Here is a 17,098-nt window from a genome sequence, read left to right as displayed (position 1 = left end):
CACGGTCCTCGTAAGCAAGCAGGGGTGGCCATTCTCATATCGAATAAAATCGACTTCAAGACTAAGTTAATCAAAAGGGATAAGGAAGGACATTATATACTGTTAAAAGGAACCATTCACCAACAAGACATAACAATTATCAATATTTATGCACCAAATAATGGCGCTGCGACGTTCATAAAACAAATTCTCCTCAAGTTCAAGAATCAAATAGACCACAACACAATAATCATGGGTGACTTCAACACACCTCTCTCACCATTGGACAGATCCTCCAAACAAAAGTTGAATAAAGAAACTATAGAACTCAATATCACAATCAATAACCTAGACTTAACTGACATATATAGAATATATCAACCATCATCAAGTGGATATACTTTTTTCTCAGCAGCACATGGATCCTTCTCAAAAATAGACCATATATTATGCCATAGGGCAACCCTCAGTAAATATAAAGGGGTGGAGATAATACCATGCATTTTATCAGATCATAATGGAATGAAACTGGAAATCAATGATAAAAGAAGGAAGGAAAAATCCTACATCACATGAACAATGAACAATACGTTACTGAATGATCAATGGGTTACAGAAGACATAAAGGAGGAAATCAAAAAATTCTTAGAGATAAATGAAAATACAGACACAACATATCGGAATCTATGGGACACAATGAAAGCAGTTTTAAGAGGGAAATTCATCGCCTGGAGGTCATTCCTCAAAAAAAGGAAAAACCAACAAATAAATGAGCTCACACTTCATCTCAAAGCCCTAGAAAAGGAAGAGCAAAACAACAGCAAATGTAGCAGAAGGCAAAAATTAATTAAAATCAGAGCGGAAATCAATGAAATTGAAACAAAAGAAACTATTGAAAAAATTAACAAAACAAAAAGTTGGTTCTTTGAAAAAATAAATAAGATCGACAGACCCTTAGCCATGCTAAGGAAGAGAAGAAGAGAGAGAACTCAAATTACTAACATACGAGATGAAAAAGGCAATATCACAACAGATGCTACAGAAATACAGAAGACAATTAGAAATTACTTTGAAAACCTATATTCCAATAAAATAGAATATAGTGAAGACATTGATAAATTTCTTAAGTCATATGATTTGCCCAGACTGAGTCAGGAGGATACACACAATTTAAACAGACCAATATCAATGGATGAAATAGAAGAAGCAATCAAAAGACTACCAACCAAGAAAAGCCCAGGACCAGATGGATACACAGCGGAGTTTTACAAAACCTTTAAAGAAGAATTAATACCAATACTTTTCAAGTTATTTCAGGAAATAGAAAAAGAGGGAGCTCTACCAAATTCATTCTATGAGGCCAACATCACCCTGATTCCGAAACCAGACAAAGACACCTCAAAGAAAGAAAACTACAGACCAATATCTCTAATGAACCTAGATGCAAAAATCCTCAATAAAATTCTGGCAAATCGGATACAAAGGCACATCAAAAAAATTGTGCACCATGATCAAGTAGGATTCATCCCTGGGATGCAAGGATGGTTCAATATACGGAAATCAATAAATGTTATTCACCACATCAATAGACTTAAAGATAAGAACCATATGATCATCTCGATAGACGCAGAAAAAGCATTTGACAAAGTACAGCATCCCTTTATGTTCAAAACATTAGAAAAACTAGGGATAACAGGAAATTACCTCGACATTGTAAAAGCTATCTATGCTAAGCCTCAGGCTAGCATCATTCTGAATGGAGAAAAATTGAAGGCATTCCCTCTAAAATCTGGAACAAGACAGGGATGCCCCCTATCACCACTTCTATTCAATATAGTTCTCGAAACACTGGCCAGAGTAATTAGACAGACAAAAGAAATTAAAGGCATAAAAATAGGAAAAGAAGAACTTAAATTATCACTATTTGCGGATGACATGATCCTATACCTAGAAGACCCAAAAGGGTCTACAAAGAAACTACTAGAACTAATAAATGAATTCAGCAAAGTGGCAGGATATAGAATCAACACACATAAATCAAAGGCATTTCTGTATATCAGCGACAAATCCTCTGAAATGGAAATGAGGACAACTACTCCATTCACAATATCCTCAAAAAAAATAAAATACTTGGGAATCAACCTAACAAAAGAGGTGAAAGACCTATTCAATGAAAACTACAGAACCCTAAAGAGAGAAATAGAAGAGGATCTTAGAAGATGGAAAAATATACCTTGTTCATGGATAGGCAGAACTAACATCATCAAAATGGCGATATTACCAAAAGTTCTCTATAGGTTTAATGCAACGCCAATCAAAATCCCAATGGCATTTCTTGTAGAAATAGATAAAGCAATCGTGAAATTCATATGGAAAAATAAAAGACGCAGAATAGCAAAAACAATTCTAAGCAGGAAGTGTGAATCAGGTGGTATAGCGATACCAGATTTCAAACTATATTACAGAGCAATAGTAATAAAAACAGCATGGTACTGGTACCAGAACAGGCGGGTGGACCAATGGTACAGAATAGAGGACACAGAGACTAATCCACAAAGCTACAACTATCTTATATTTGATAAAGGAGCTAAAAACATGCAATGGAGAAAGGATAGCATCTTCAACAAATGGTGTTGGGAAAACTGGAAATCCATATGCAACAAAATGAAACTGAATCCCCTCCTCTCGCCATGCACAAAAGTCAACTCAAAGTGGATCAAGGAGCTAGATATCAAATCAGAGACTCTGCACCTGATAGAAGAAAAAGTTGGCTCCGATCTACATATTGTGGGGTCGGGCTCCAAATTCCTTAATAGGACACCCATAGCACAAGAGTTAATAACAAGAATCAACAAATGGGACTTTCTTAAACTGAAAAGTTTTTTTCTCAGCAAGAGAAACAATAAGAGAGGTAAATAGGGAGCCTACATCCTGGGAACAAATTTTTACTCCTCACACTTCAGATAGAGCCCTAATATCCAGAGTATACAGAGAACTCAAAAAATTAGACAATAAGAAAACAAATAACCCAATCAACAAATGGGCCAGGGACATGAACAAACACTTCACAGAGGAGGATATACAATCAATCAACAAGTACATGAAAAAATGCTCACCATCTCTAGCAGTCAAGGAAATGCAAATCAAAACCACCCTAAGATACCACCTCACCCCAGTAAGATTGGCAGCCATGATGATGTCAAACAACAATGAGTGCTGGTGAGGATGTGGGGAAAAGGGTACTCTTGTACACTGCTGGTGGGACTGCAAACGGGTGCGGCCAATTTGGAAAGCAGTATGGAGATTCCTGGGAAAGCTGGGAATGGAACCACCATTTGACCCAGCTATTGCCCTTCTCGGACTATTTCCTGAAGACCTTAAAAGAGCACACTACAGGGATACTGCCACATCGATGTTCATAGCAGCACAATTCACAATTGCTAGACTGTGGAATCAACCCAGATGCCCTTCAATAGATGAATGGATAAAAAAATGTGGCATTTATACACCATGGAGTATTATGCAGCACCAAAAAATGACAAAATCACGGAATTTTCAGGGAAACGGATGGCACTAGAGCAGATTATTCTTAGTGAAGCTAGCGAATCCCTAAAAAACAAATACCAAATGTCTTCTTTGATATAATGAGAGCAACTAAGAACAGAACAGGGAGGAAGAGCAGGAAGAAAAGATTAACATTAAACAGAGACATGAGGTGGGAGGGAAAGGGAGGAAAAAAAGGGAAATTGCATGGAAATAGAGGGAGACCCTCATTGTTATACAAAATTACATATAAGAGGTTATGAGGGGAATGGGATAACAAACATGGAGGGAAATGAATTACAGTAGATGGGGTAGAGAGAGAAGATGGGAGGGGAGGGGAGGGGCGATAGTAGAAGATAGGAAAGGTAGCAGAATACAACAGTCACTAATATGGCAGTATGTAAAAATGTGATGTGTAACCGATGTGATCCTGCAATCTGTATTTGGGGTAAAAATGGGAGTTCATAACCCACTTGATTCTAATGTATGAAATATGATATGTCAAGAGCTTTGTAATGTTGTGAACAACCAATTAAAAAAAAGATTAATCATTGAAGTATAGGAATGCAAAAATAAATAAATAAATAAATAAATAAATAAAAATGCTTCTAATGATAATTTTCCAATCATAATAACACAGGCTGTCAATGTAAGATATTCTTCACTATGTTAAGGAATTACTCTTCTATTCATATGGAACAAAAAGACTTTTCTAATGAAATTGATTATAAAACTTTCACGGCTATCTTAAAATTTAATGATTTTATGATTTTTCTTTTTTGATCTATTGATAGGATGCAAACAAATTGTTAGTTTTCTACTTGGTTGTGATGGATAATTCCTTTCAAATATTCTTAGTTCAATTAGCTGGCAAATTATTCAGAATTTTGAAATATGTAAGTTCTTTCTCTTTTTCTTCTATCTTTATTAGGTTTTATCATCAGTAATAATAATAATGGCAGTTGGGATGATTTTGTAAGCTTGTCCCATGTTCTGATGCATTAAATATGGGAGTTTTCTCACATAATTCTTACATTGACTTTACAGGTTAGATTTGGCATTATATAATTGCAGATGAGGAAACAAGGTCCAGAAGGTGCTCTTGAGCTGGCCATGACCAGATGGTGTAAGCGGGATCCTGTCTCTACAGCCTTGCTATGTGGCACTAGGCTTAAACATGAGTTGAGTAGCTTTCTATATGCTGGAATAGTCTACAAAGACTAGGAAAAAATCTGCTTCTCCAAAGTATGAAAAGACCAGTCCCTACATGCACGGGAACAAATGGTGCTGTCAAAGTCCACAGGCTTTGAAACCAGACAGAGGTTGTTCAAATTCTAGCTCCGTCCATTACTTAGTAGCACTCAATGGATAGAAGCTGTAATCATCAAAAAACATGTCTTTCCGGAGCCTGCTTTCACAACACTTTGCATTTGTGCCTGAGTCTTTTTCTAATATTTTTTCCAGAACATCCTATTATTCCCAGAAATCATTTCATCTAGTTAATGAAATGTACTATTTCATGCTCACGTGTATTTTTCTCTTATAGTCTTAAAGTCTCCAGATCCATTGTCGAGCATGCACAAGGCCCTGCATTCCAATCCCCAGAACCAAAAGAAAAGGAATAAAACTGATATTGACCCATTAATTACTTATTATTTATTCAGATTTCCTAACTTTATACCAACTTCATATCTTTCCCTGGTTCCAGGATCCTGACTAGGATATAACCGCATTTAATCATCCTGTCTCTTAGCTGTGACAGTTTTCAGGTTTTCCTTGTTTTGGACAATGCAGTCAGTTTGAGGAATGCTAGTCTGGGATTTCTTAAAATACCCTTCATTGGGATTGGCCTGGCATTTTTCTCATGATTAGAGCTGGGTTTTGGATTTGGAGGATGCAAGTCATTATCATCCTATCATGTCCTGGGAACCTGCTGGTGACATCACTTATCATTGCTGAGGTAGTAGTATCCATTTCTCCACTGTAAATTACTCTCTTCCCTTCCTTAGTCTATTGTTTTACAAACAAGTAGGTTTTTTAAGTTCCATTGTTGCTCTGCTTTCTGAGTAATTAATTTCTGCTTTTATGTTAATTCCTTTTATCATACCAGTGGTTCCTTTCCTGTTCTTTTTCTTAATTCTTGAGTTAAGGCCTAGGTTTATTTATTATTTTCTAAATACATTTTAAAAGCATTTAAAGACACATAATCTCCAGTTGGCAAGGGGTTGTTTTTCATTTAAATATTCGTCATTAATTTTCACACCTATAACTTAGTATAAAAGAGCATAGTTTATCTGGCACGTTCCATCCCCAGAACCAGGTGGTGCACACCTGTAATCCCAGCAATTTGGGAGGCAGGAAGTTTGCAAGTTCAAGGCCAGCATCATCAATTTAGCAAGATCCTGTCTAAAAAATAAAATTGAAGGGCTGGAAATGAAGCTCAGTAGTAAAATGCCTGAGTTTAGTCCCCAGTTCAGGAAGAAAAAAAGAGTGTAGTTTCTATAATGCTATGTTTTGGAACATTGTTAGTTTTTATTTGTTTTTTTAATGCATGATTTCTTTCTATAAATATTCCATGGACACTTTGAAAGATGCTTTCTGTGCACAGGGTATAAACTAGAGGTTTGCTGAATCAGATACAATGTTTCACTCTAAAGCTTCAGTAATGAAGAATGTAGAGATGGGCCAACAGAATCAGAATAGATAGTTCACATACAGACCTCCATGTGGATGTGACTTAGGACAGAGGAGGCTTTCAAAACAGTAGGCAAAGAATCTAAAGTTCTGAGATAGGTGCCTCAGTCTCCCAAACCACTGGGATTACAGGAGTGAGCCTCTGCACCCAGCTAATCCTATAATCTAAACTCCCCTGTATTCTCCAAACACACAACGCAGAGCAGAGTACACAACAGACACTCCAGAAATAATTTTGGTCCTTTATGTTATTTCATTAATAATTGACAACTTTTAAATGAAAAATCTTGTTCTCTGTGAGGACAACATTGGCTTAAACAAACAATGAATTTAAATCTATTCTCTTGTATTCTCCATTCTTATTACTCCAGCATGTGTTCATGTTTATATGTGTTCCCATGTGTGACAACATATTGTGTAAACAAATAAAATGTTAGTAATGAATGAGATTTCTATTTTATAAAAGGAGAGTGTTATTGAGCCAAACGTTAGGGGTTTACATAGCTTTTAATCTATGAAAAAATAATTAAGTTTTTCTCAATGCTAATTTATATTTCAGTGTAAAAATTCCACATATCAGAAACGAAAAGATTTCCAGAATCATGCCAGAGGGTAGCTTCTAAGTTTACCCGGGCACCATGCCACTTAGAGGGTGAGGGAAAGTTCACGATTTCCCATTGTGTGAAGTCACATGTACAAAGTCCTTTTGTCCAAGAGACCTTGTCATGTGAGACTGCTAAATATTTTTCACTTGGCCTTCTAATCACGTCCAAAGTGTCATACCCTAGAAGCAATCTGATGTATGAATAATGGAAGCTTGAACCAAAGCCCAAAGGAGTAACTAGCTGTGAGAATCATACTGTGCCTAGTGAACCACAGAGCTCCCTAAACCTCGCTTAGAGCACATGGAGATGAGGAAGATGCAAATTAAGAGACACATTAGGCAGGTGCTCTATCCCTGGGCTTCAGTGGTAGAGCACCTGCTTAATGCTGGAGAGAGAGAGAGAGAGAGAAAGAGAGAGTCATTTCAGGACTGAGAGGTAAAAATAGAGTACCGGTCAGGTTGTTGGAAGACAAACAGCAAACAGCACACAAGTTCATTTTATTGGAGAACAGTCTGAATAAAAAGGGAGTTTGTCTCATTGTTAGATTTGCTCATTTTGCCCAAAAGAAGCAAAATAAAATGATAATTTATCAGAAAGAGGAAGGTAAAAAAATTGGGATTTAATTTCTTACAAGGCAGGGGAATAAAAATGTGCACCATCTTTCCTGTTTTGAAAGATAACCAAGGAGTTACTTAGCAGGAATGGAGAGTACAGATTCCTGCTTTAACATACATGTTTTCTCTTGGGCATCCTTGCCTCTTAGGCGACACCTGCCCCTCACCCAGGCCCTGTGGCTGGTTCATCACATGCCCCACAAAGGCCCGGGTGCACCTGCTCTGTGCTGCCCATTCTCCCTCACCCCCATGAAGGCCTGCTCTGATGCTGTCCCTTTGCCAATTCTTGCCATTACCCAAGCACTTCATCTCCCCCATAACAAATCTCCATCAGACTTCCATTTTCCAGCCACTTGAACCGTGTAAACTACACAAGTTTGCATGTTCTCCAGCTCATCTTTGCCAAAATTAGATGGTAACTTTCCCAATAAAAGGCACACTTGTGACATAGCTCCACCCTTTATGTGTGTCAAGGGGATATTCTTCCAAGGAACATGTTCAGAGGTATTTATGCAGTTGTTGGGGGAGGGAGACATGGATATTTTTCAAGGATTTCTAAGAAAGGGGCCATGGTCCACATCCTCAGGACAGTCTCTAACAGAAATAAGTGAGATAAAAAAGAACTTGTCAGCAGAGGAGACATTCCTCTGTGGTATTAACTGTGGAAGTTATTTCTGGGGCCCCTTATGAGCTATGTTTCCTTCCCTTGCTTTCCTGGCTAATGCAGTGAGTAGGTCTAAGGCCACTTTATGTTTCTGAACAAATGTCTGGAAGGGTTTTCAACGTTCCTAAGCATCTGTCGGTTGACCATTACCCTGGAGGTATTAGCGAACCGGACCCTCTTTTCACAGCACCATGTGAATATTGGTCTTTTTGAGTTGAAAATGCTGGCACTGGGATTCTAGAGAGGGCAGTGATCTGGATTGGGAAAGGGATACTTTTGGAAGCTGCATATATTCGCAAAGCAGATTGAGGAAACCTCAATGAATGATATTTGAGAAGCTTATAGATATTATAGGGTTGGACACCCCAATATCTCCCATACTCATACTTTGATTTTAGCTTTAAATTTTGATTTTACCTATTTCTCCTGGTAATAAGCCTCCCACCTCCCTGGCAGACAGTCACAATGAGAAACCTAACTTCCCCACAGTTTGAAGAACAAGTCATACTGTATTAATTTCAGATTTATTTTAGAGTTCAGTTTGGCTCAGCTTCTTAAATTCTTCTTTCCTCCTAGGTTCACTATATGGAGCTAAGGCCAATGGAAAGCTGTCAATATTTGATATTGGGATGTAAAAACACGAGTTTTATTATTATTGCTCATTATAGTTTACAATGTGCTTTCTTTTATTTAATGATGTTTCTCAGAAATCATCAGAGAGGTGATGGGGGATATACAAGATTAAAGAATAAAGAGAATCATTTATTGTTCCTGCAGGTAAGACATTTAAAATGTTATTTATGTATTAAAACAATCACACATCTATTATTAAATATAATATATAATTCACGTGAATTTCTGAGAAAACATGAGACTTCAAAGAAATGTGATGCCTGAAATTTGCAGCTATGAGCTTTGCCTGCAGGCTCCTACAGGCCTTAAAGGATATTTGGAAGAAATTTGAGTAGCATAGGGAAGCATATTCTCTTATTTTGTACCCTTGCCAAAAAATGTATAATAAATGACATGTTTATCCTTATCAGCTTCCCCTTAGGAAAGAAAAGTGAGTCTTGGGAAGTTCAGTATTTTGTAATTGATACTTTGTAATTGACAGAGCCTTTTCTGGTTGTATGATCTTAGTATCCAATAAATGAGTATGATCTTATTATCCAATAAATTCCCTGAGTTGTAGGCTAAATAACAGCCTTCTGGAAAAGTCCATATTCAACCCTGGAAATTGTGAATATATTGCCTGACAAGGCAAAAGGGATTTTGCAAATGTAGTGAAGGTGGATGCCCTGTGAGTGGATGAGTCTTTAGGAGAGCCCAGAGTAGTCATGGGATCCTTATGAATGAGAACCAGGAGGATCAAAATCAGAGAGTGCAGAGGTAAGGATGAAAACAGAGGTCAGAGAGGAGAGAAGACACCATGCTGTGAGTGTGAAGGAAGGGGCCACAAGCCAAGGAATGTTGGTGATCTCTAGAAGCCAGAGAAAAGCAAGGACACAGATTCTCCTGAAAACCCCAAAGAGGAACATTGCCTTGGCAATGTCTTGATTTGACCTCAGTTTGTCCTATGTTGGACTTGCAACCTCTAGAACTAAAGCAGAATAAATTTCTGTTGGTTTAAGCCTCTAAATTTGTGATAATTTGTTGCAGTGGAAATAGGAAATTAACAGACCTGGTAAGGCTCTGACAGTCTCTAAATACTGTTTTCTTTCATCCTTATGCCAATTATCAATATCATCTTCTGATTTTATTTTAATGACTTCCAGTTATCACAGTACTTTACACACAGTTTTTAGTTCCATTGAGAGTTCTGTAAGTTCTGCCAGGCTCATAGGATGGCACACACCTACGGGCACACTCCCAGCTACGTGAGAGACTGAGGGAGGAGAAGTGCAAGTCCAAGGTCAGCTGAAACAATTTAAAGTGACCCTGCCTCAAAGTAAATAAAAAGAATTTTAAAATAGTTGGGGATGAACTCAGTGATAGGGTGAGCTTGGGTTCAGTTCCTAGTGCCAAAAATAGTAGTAGTAGTAATAATAAAAATAATAATAATTCCATAAGTTTTTTAGTTCCAGTTAAAAAAAAAATTGAACAAGTGCTGGGTGTATAACTTAGTGGTAGAGCAATTAGCTAGCATGTACAAGGCCCTGAGTTCAATCCCCAGCACAGCAAAAAGAAATAAAAAGGACCAAGTGTGGGTAAGGATGTGGAGAACTTGGAATCCTTGTCCATTGATGGTGGACATGTGAAATGGTGCAGCTGCTATGAAAAACAATTTGGTGGTCTACATTAAGTTAAATATAGAAGTATTATATGGCCCAGGATTCCTCCTCTTGGGTATAAAGTCAAAACAAGTAAAATAGTGTTAAAACAAAACCTTGCACACCAGTGTCCACAGCAGCTCTATTCATAATAACACCAAGGTAGAAACAATCCAGCCCCAAATGGATAAATAAACAGAGGGTATATTCATCCAATGGAATATTATGTATTCTTAAAAAGGAAAGAAGTGCTGATACATCCTACAGAGTGGATGGGCCTTGGAAATATTACGCTAAAGGTGAAAAACTGAGTTACAAAAGGCCAATTATTGTATGAGTCCATTTATATGAAATATCTACAGCCAAAAAAATCCATAGTTATAGAAAGCACATTAATGATTACAAGGTCTAGGAGGAGAAGGGAATCACAGGTGACTACTTACTGGGATCGAGGTTTTCTTTCATGTTAATAAAAATACACTGGTACAAGATGGTTGTAAGACTTGCACAACACTGACAGTGTCTAAATGTCACTATAGGTTAATTTTAAGTTATATGCATTGCACCACACTGAAATTTTCTTAAAAGACAAATAGCTAGTGGGCTGGGATTGTAGCTCAGTGGTAGAGTGCTTGTCTAACATGTGTGAGGCACTGGGTTTGATCCTCAGCACCACATAGAAATAAATAAATAAAATAAAGGTATTGTGTCCACCTACAACTAAAAATATTTTTTAAAAAAGACAAATAGCTAAAAATGTTTAAAGTTAAAATGTAATAAAGTGTCGGACCTCTGCCCCACCAATCTCTAACTCCCATTTCTAGATCTAGGGGCTCCATTTATAACTACATGATTTCTGGTAACTGATTATTTGCATATTTTCTGCATATATCCAAATACCATGCTTACAGTGCCCTGACACCTATTCATTTTTAGGTCTTGTCACTATCCACTGACTTTCAATTACAGTAGACGAGACTATAACTCTACTTGTGGTAGTTGTGCATTTGGTATTGAGGGGCTCTTCCTTATTCCCTGGGTTTTGTTTTTACTGTATATTGTTCTTGTAAGTAGAGCAATATCCTTCTCTCTCTAGGAATGTAATTATAATTTTTTCAATTTGATCTTGCTGCAATTAGGGCCCCTGTTTACATGAGTTCTTCCCTCGTGCGTATTTCTTCTCTGCCCTTCTTCTTGGAGACTTCCTGCACTTGTTTCTGATCCTTGGCTCTTCATATTTAGAAGCTAAGCCCTACAAATTGGGCTAGCAGTTCCTATCATTGCAGAATAATAGGGCCAGTTGGTCCTTTTAATAGGAAACTCATAAGACAGTATCTTAAAGTCTTTTCTCTGGGGACACTTGGCTTCGGTAGATAAAGGTTCTTCCAAGTTCCAGCCTGGTCTGGGTCAGGTGCGTGCATGAGAGCGCGGTGGCCCGCCCTCTGGGTTGTCCCAGAATTCCTAACGTCCCTCAGGAACCACAGTGCTCCCCTTGGGTTCAGCTTCTCCCTGTAACAAGCAGCTGGTACCTGAGGTCACCTGGCTCCTAACAGAGTCTAAGGAGTAAACAGACTTCCCACCAGCGCCTGTGTCGGCCTCAGGTTTCATCCCCACCCCACAGCCCCAGACTCACCTTGGCCTTCTCTGCCTTCCAGCATGTGGGAGGGTTCCCTTTTTGTTGTTGTTGGTGGGCTTTTTGCTTGTTTGCTGTCTGCAGTGCTGGGGATTTATAACCCAGGGCCTTGTGCATGCGACATGCCAAATGCTGCCTTTCTCAGTGGCAGCCCCTCTGCCAGGACTTGAGCCACTGCTTGTCTCCTCTCTCCTTTCCACCTGCAAACGATTTGCAGGCTTCTTTTTCTCCTCCTCCTCCTCCTCCTCCTCCTTCTTCTCTTTCTCTCTCTCTCTCTCTCTCTCTCTCTCTCTCTCTCTCTCTCTCTCTCTCTCTCTCATATACTGCTTCCTTCACTTGACTTTTTGGAGCTCCATTAGAGGCTAAGATGTGTGCTCATCAGTTGAGCTGGGAATTGGCCTCGTTGACCTGGGGCCCGGCATCCAGAACTCTCATTTATCCTGTCTGTGTCTTCCTCACAAAATTCCTATAAGGATGGCCCATAAAATCATCTGATAACAGCTAGAGAAACAGCAATTCAAAGAGTTCACCTGCCCATGACCGCACAGTGGGTAAGTGGTGAAGCTGAGATGCAACATTATCTTTTGACTTCCAATTATAGGGGTTTTGAGATGAGAAAGGAGACTACAAGACATGAGAGACCTCTGGAAGCTACAAAGGGCAAACAGATTCCTTCCTAACCCTCCAGCAGAGAACACAACCCTGCCAATTATTTAAAATTAACCCAGTGACACCTGTGAGGAACATTTGACCTACAAAACCATAAGATAATAAATTTATGTCTCTAAATTTCATATAATTTTATAGCAGTGATAGGAAACTAATACTGGATGTCAGGGATTGTTCTGGTGCTAATATATATTAGCTTATTTAATCTTTATAAACACACTGAGGTTAATATTATCCTAGTTTTCTGAAAAGGAAACTGAGGCATAGAAAATATTGGAACAGACACACTTTACAGAAGCTATAACTGCCAATAGGCACATGAAAACATGCTTAATATTAGAAATGTGAGTTTAATAATGAGGTACTAGTTAGTGAGTGTCTAAGATTAAAAAGACAATATTAAGTGTTGAGGCTCTTGAGCACATGGTGTTATTGAAAGATCACCATAAAAATATTTTCTCAGTCTTTGGCAGCTTTATTCACAATAGCCCAAAGTAGAAATGACCCAAAAATCTATCCGCAGGAAAACTTTTGGGATATCCATCTTTTAGTCAGTTTAGCCTCACTATGACCAAAAGGCCTGACAAGAACAACTGAAAGGAGGAAAAGTTGATTTTGGCTCACAGTTTCAGAGGTCCGTGTCCCTGGTCGGCTGACTCTATAGCTCTGGGCCCTGGGTGAAGCAGAGCATCATGGAGGGAGGGCATGGCAGAGGGAAGAAGAGAGAGCTTTGCTCACCAGGGACCCCAAATATGAGCCCCAAAGTCACATTCCCAGTGAGCTAACTCCTCCCGCTACACTCTACCTACCAAGAGTTACCACCTAATTAACCCATTAGTAGAGTAATCCAACGGTTAAGTCATAACTCTCCTAATCTCATCATTGAACCTCTGAAAATTCTTGCGTTGTCTCACACATGCACTTTGGGGGGCCCCTCATATCACAACCGTAACAACCCATATAATGGAATACTTTGGATCAATATAAAAAGAGTCTCAAAACAGGAAGAAGAGGTGAGTGGATCTCAAAAGCATGCTAAGTGAAGGAAGTCAGACACAAAAGACAGTGCAGTGCATGTTTCCATTTGTGTAAAAAAAAAAACTCTTGAAGAGACAAGTTGAATCTATAATATGTCAGATGATGAAGAATTTTTCTGCCAGACTATCCTATGTTTCATTATCTGTTATTCCTTATTGATTAGTAATCCTTTATTTTGGTAAAAATTTAATTGACCATTTTTTTTTAAATTGGCTGTATTTTTGCATTTTGTTGTTCTGAATTTAAAAAATTTTTTTTCTCCCTACCAGTATGCAAATCACAAGGGTTTTATTTTTTCCTCCCATTGCTTATACCTCTCTTCTCTTTTTTAGAGGTTGGGAAAGACAACTAGTGTTATTTTCAACAATAGCAGTGAGAGTGAGTGTCCTTGTCTTGTTTCCAATCTTATTCAGATTGGGGCTTGAACTCAGGGCCTCACACATGCAGCAAGCACTCTGTCACTGAGCTACATCCCTAGCCCCTTGTCCCCAATTTTAAAGAAACTGCATTTTGAGCTTTTCCATAAGTATAATTTTTTTAATATTTATTTTTTAGTTGTAGTTGGACACAATACCTTTATTTTATTCATTTTTATGTGGTGTTGAGGATGGAACCCAGGGTCTTACATTGGCTTGAACCCAGGGCCTCACACATGCTAGGTGAGCGCTCTACTGCTAAGCCACAACCCCAGCCCAGCAAAACTTATATAATTTTTGTTTTGAGTTTTCAGTATAAAATTTTACCATGTTAAATAGAGTCTCTGCAGTTCCTTATTTACTAATAGGTTTATCATTACCAGGTATTGACTTATTTATCAAACCTTTTTTCTACATCAATTGAGATTATCATTCAATATTTTTACATTATTCTGCTAATGTGGTGAATTATGTGTCTAGATTATCTGATTAAACCATCCCTTCATTCCACATATAAAAGGAATAATTAAACTTCTACTTAGAATTTTTCCACCAAATGTAAATCTTTATTTAGTATTTTTTTTCATCATACATAGTTGTAGTAATCATTAGTAAAATAGATCTATCATTTCTTTTGGATATGCTTTTTTGTGTTATCCTTATTGACTTATGAGGTCAGTTTTATACCAAGTTCATAGAATAATGTGAACAAAATGCTGGGGATTAGAAGTACTTACAATTTCAGTTTTCTTTTGTTCTTTAAGTATTTCTGTAAGATAGAAATTGACTGTTATTTGAAATATTTGTATCATTGATATGTAAAAATCATCTGTGTCTGGGACTTGAGAGGTCACATGTCTTTCAGATACCACTTTAGTAATTATTGGTATCTTCTGGTCTATTAAACACATTTTCTCACATGTCAATTTTGACGTCTTGTAATTTCTAGGTACTTGTGTGCTACATATAAGTTTTTAAACATTATAATTCCCTTTTACTATTTTATAAGCTCTTTGTGGAGAATAAAGTTATTTACTTGTAATTTGTGTTTTATTTTCATTCTTTCTCTTTTAAGTAAGCTCTCTATATACATAATATTTAGTTTTATTTGTATATAATATTAGGCATACAGACCTACAAATTTTAGGTATTTCTGTAACATATTTAAGAATAAAAAATGGCAGAGCAGGCCTGCACAGGAACATACCAAAAAATCATGTACAAAAAAATTATCACAGCAGCATAATTGCAAAAGTAAAACTGATGTTTATCAGCCATAATATGAATAAAGACATTTTAGCCCACTTCTACTATGAAATGACATACAGCATACAAAAAATAAATTACTACCACACACAAAAGCATAGATAAAATGTACAAATATAACGTAAACCCAAATAAAGCAAACACAAAGACACACAACATGATTTGTAGTATATTTTCATTTACACAAAATTGAATTATGATGTCAGAATCATGGGTGACTTTGGGGGAGCAGGGACTGGGAAGATATCATGGAGGGTTCTGGGGTACCAGTAGTCTATAGCTTAACCTGGAGGTTGTTAGAAAGTTGTGCTACTTTGTAAAAATCCTATGAACTGTGTGTGTACTTAATGATTTGAGCCGTTTCCATGTGTATGATATAATCCAGTTAAATATTTGTAAAGGAAACAGTGACTGTCACGTGGCACGATGAAAAGCCCTGGGAATATCCCAAGTATCAGAGGGACGTTTCACACGAAGTGATTTTGAAAGGTTGAAAATAGAGACATTGGCAAAGTGTTCCAAGACACATACAAACAAGCAAAAGAATGTTAACATTAGAATTAAGCAGGAAGGGAACTCAGATTAAAAGTTCTAAATAGACTATAGCTGAGCAAAATGTGATAACACAAATTTATAAATTTATGCTCATTATGAAAAAGTTAACAATAATCACAAACTTTCTTATACCAGTGTAGGAACTAAATAAATAAAGCAAATGAACCTATTTAGAATCCATTTCAAATGCATCTGGAGTGTGAGACAGTACACTTCTTTTTAGAATCAGGGAATATGGGACTCAAACAAAAACGAAGAGAAAGAGAAATTGAAGAATACATCACAAAATCCAAAAATTAGAATAACTGTAGAAACTCCTAGTGTAAGATACACAATTTTCATGACAATAAAATATTTACAAAAATGAAACATACAATAGCTGGGCATGGTGGCACACACCTTTAATCCCAGCAGCTTGGGAGGTTGAGGCAGGAGAATCACAAGTTCAAAGCCAACCTCAGCAACTTAGTGGGACACTATGCAACTTAGTGAGACCCTGTCTCAAAATAAAATAAAAAGGGCTGGGGATGTGACTCAGCAGTTAAGTGCCCCTGGGTTCAATCCCTGGTACCAAAAAAAAAAAAAAAAAAAAAGAAAGAAAGAAAAATACAATCACACACACAAATATATATATATATATATATATATATATATATATATATATATAGAAAATTTTAGATATTGTTATAAAGAATTCAGTAAAGTTAGAAATAAATTATAAAATTTTAACCAAAAATTAAAAAAAAATAACATTAACTACTTTGAAATTAGGGGACTTCTAAATAGTAATTAAATCAACAATATCTCAAAACTAAAATTATAAATTCCAAGAAGACAATGAACAAAAGGAAAACGCTTTATACATAAGTCAAAAATAAGAAGCCATAATGCCTCTATTGTGTGTTATTTTAAATAAGAAAGATAAAAGATAAAAAAATTAGTATTTATCCAGAATTTTTTTTGTAATTTAGGAAGAGAGAATTTGTAGGGATAAAATTTGAACTTAATGAAATGAGAAACAAAAATTAGTAGAATGATAAATTAATGGAAATGCTGGCATTTCCAAAAGCCAATAAAATGCATAACTTATTGTAAACTTGATTAAGGCAATGAGAGGGAGTAAAATAGAGAAGATTGGAAATGAGAGAAGAA

The 17,098-nt window shown here is 37.0% G+C and overlaps 1 long non-coding RNA gene across 3 annotated transcripts in view; it reads right to left on the bottom strand.

Moving 5' to 3' along the window:
- LOC308652417 overlaps positions 1-17,098 on the bottom strand; it is a 64,499-nt gene that overhangs the window by 38,418 nt on the left and 8,983 nt on the right. For 2 of the 3 annotated variants that reach the window (XR_014022781.1, XR_014022782.1), the window contains exon 6: positions 14,863-14,894. This is a non-coding gene — a long non-coding RNA (uncharacterized lncRNA). Of the gene's footprint in view, positions 1-13,139; positions 13,345-14,862; positions 14,895-17,098 lie in introns of those variants that run through there. The other variant, XR_014022783.1, reaches the window with a different exon arrangement.

This window comes from Spermophilus citellus, assembly GCF_964194105.1.
Source record: "Spermophilus citellus genome assembly, chromosome: 6".
NCBI classification, from domain to species: Eukaryota; Metazoa; Chordata; class Mammalia; order Rodentia; family Sciuridae; genus Spermophilus; species Spermophilus citellus.
The sequence above is the reverse complement of the archived record's forward strand: the minus strand, read 5'-3'. Positions and strand labels throughout refer to the sequence as shown.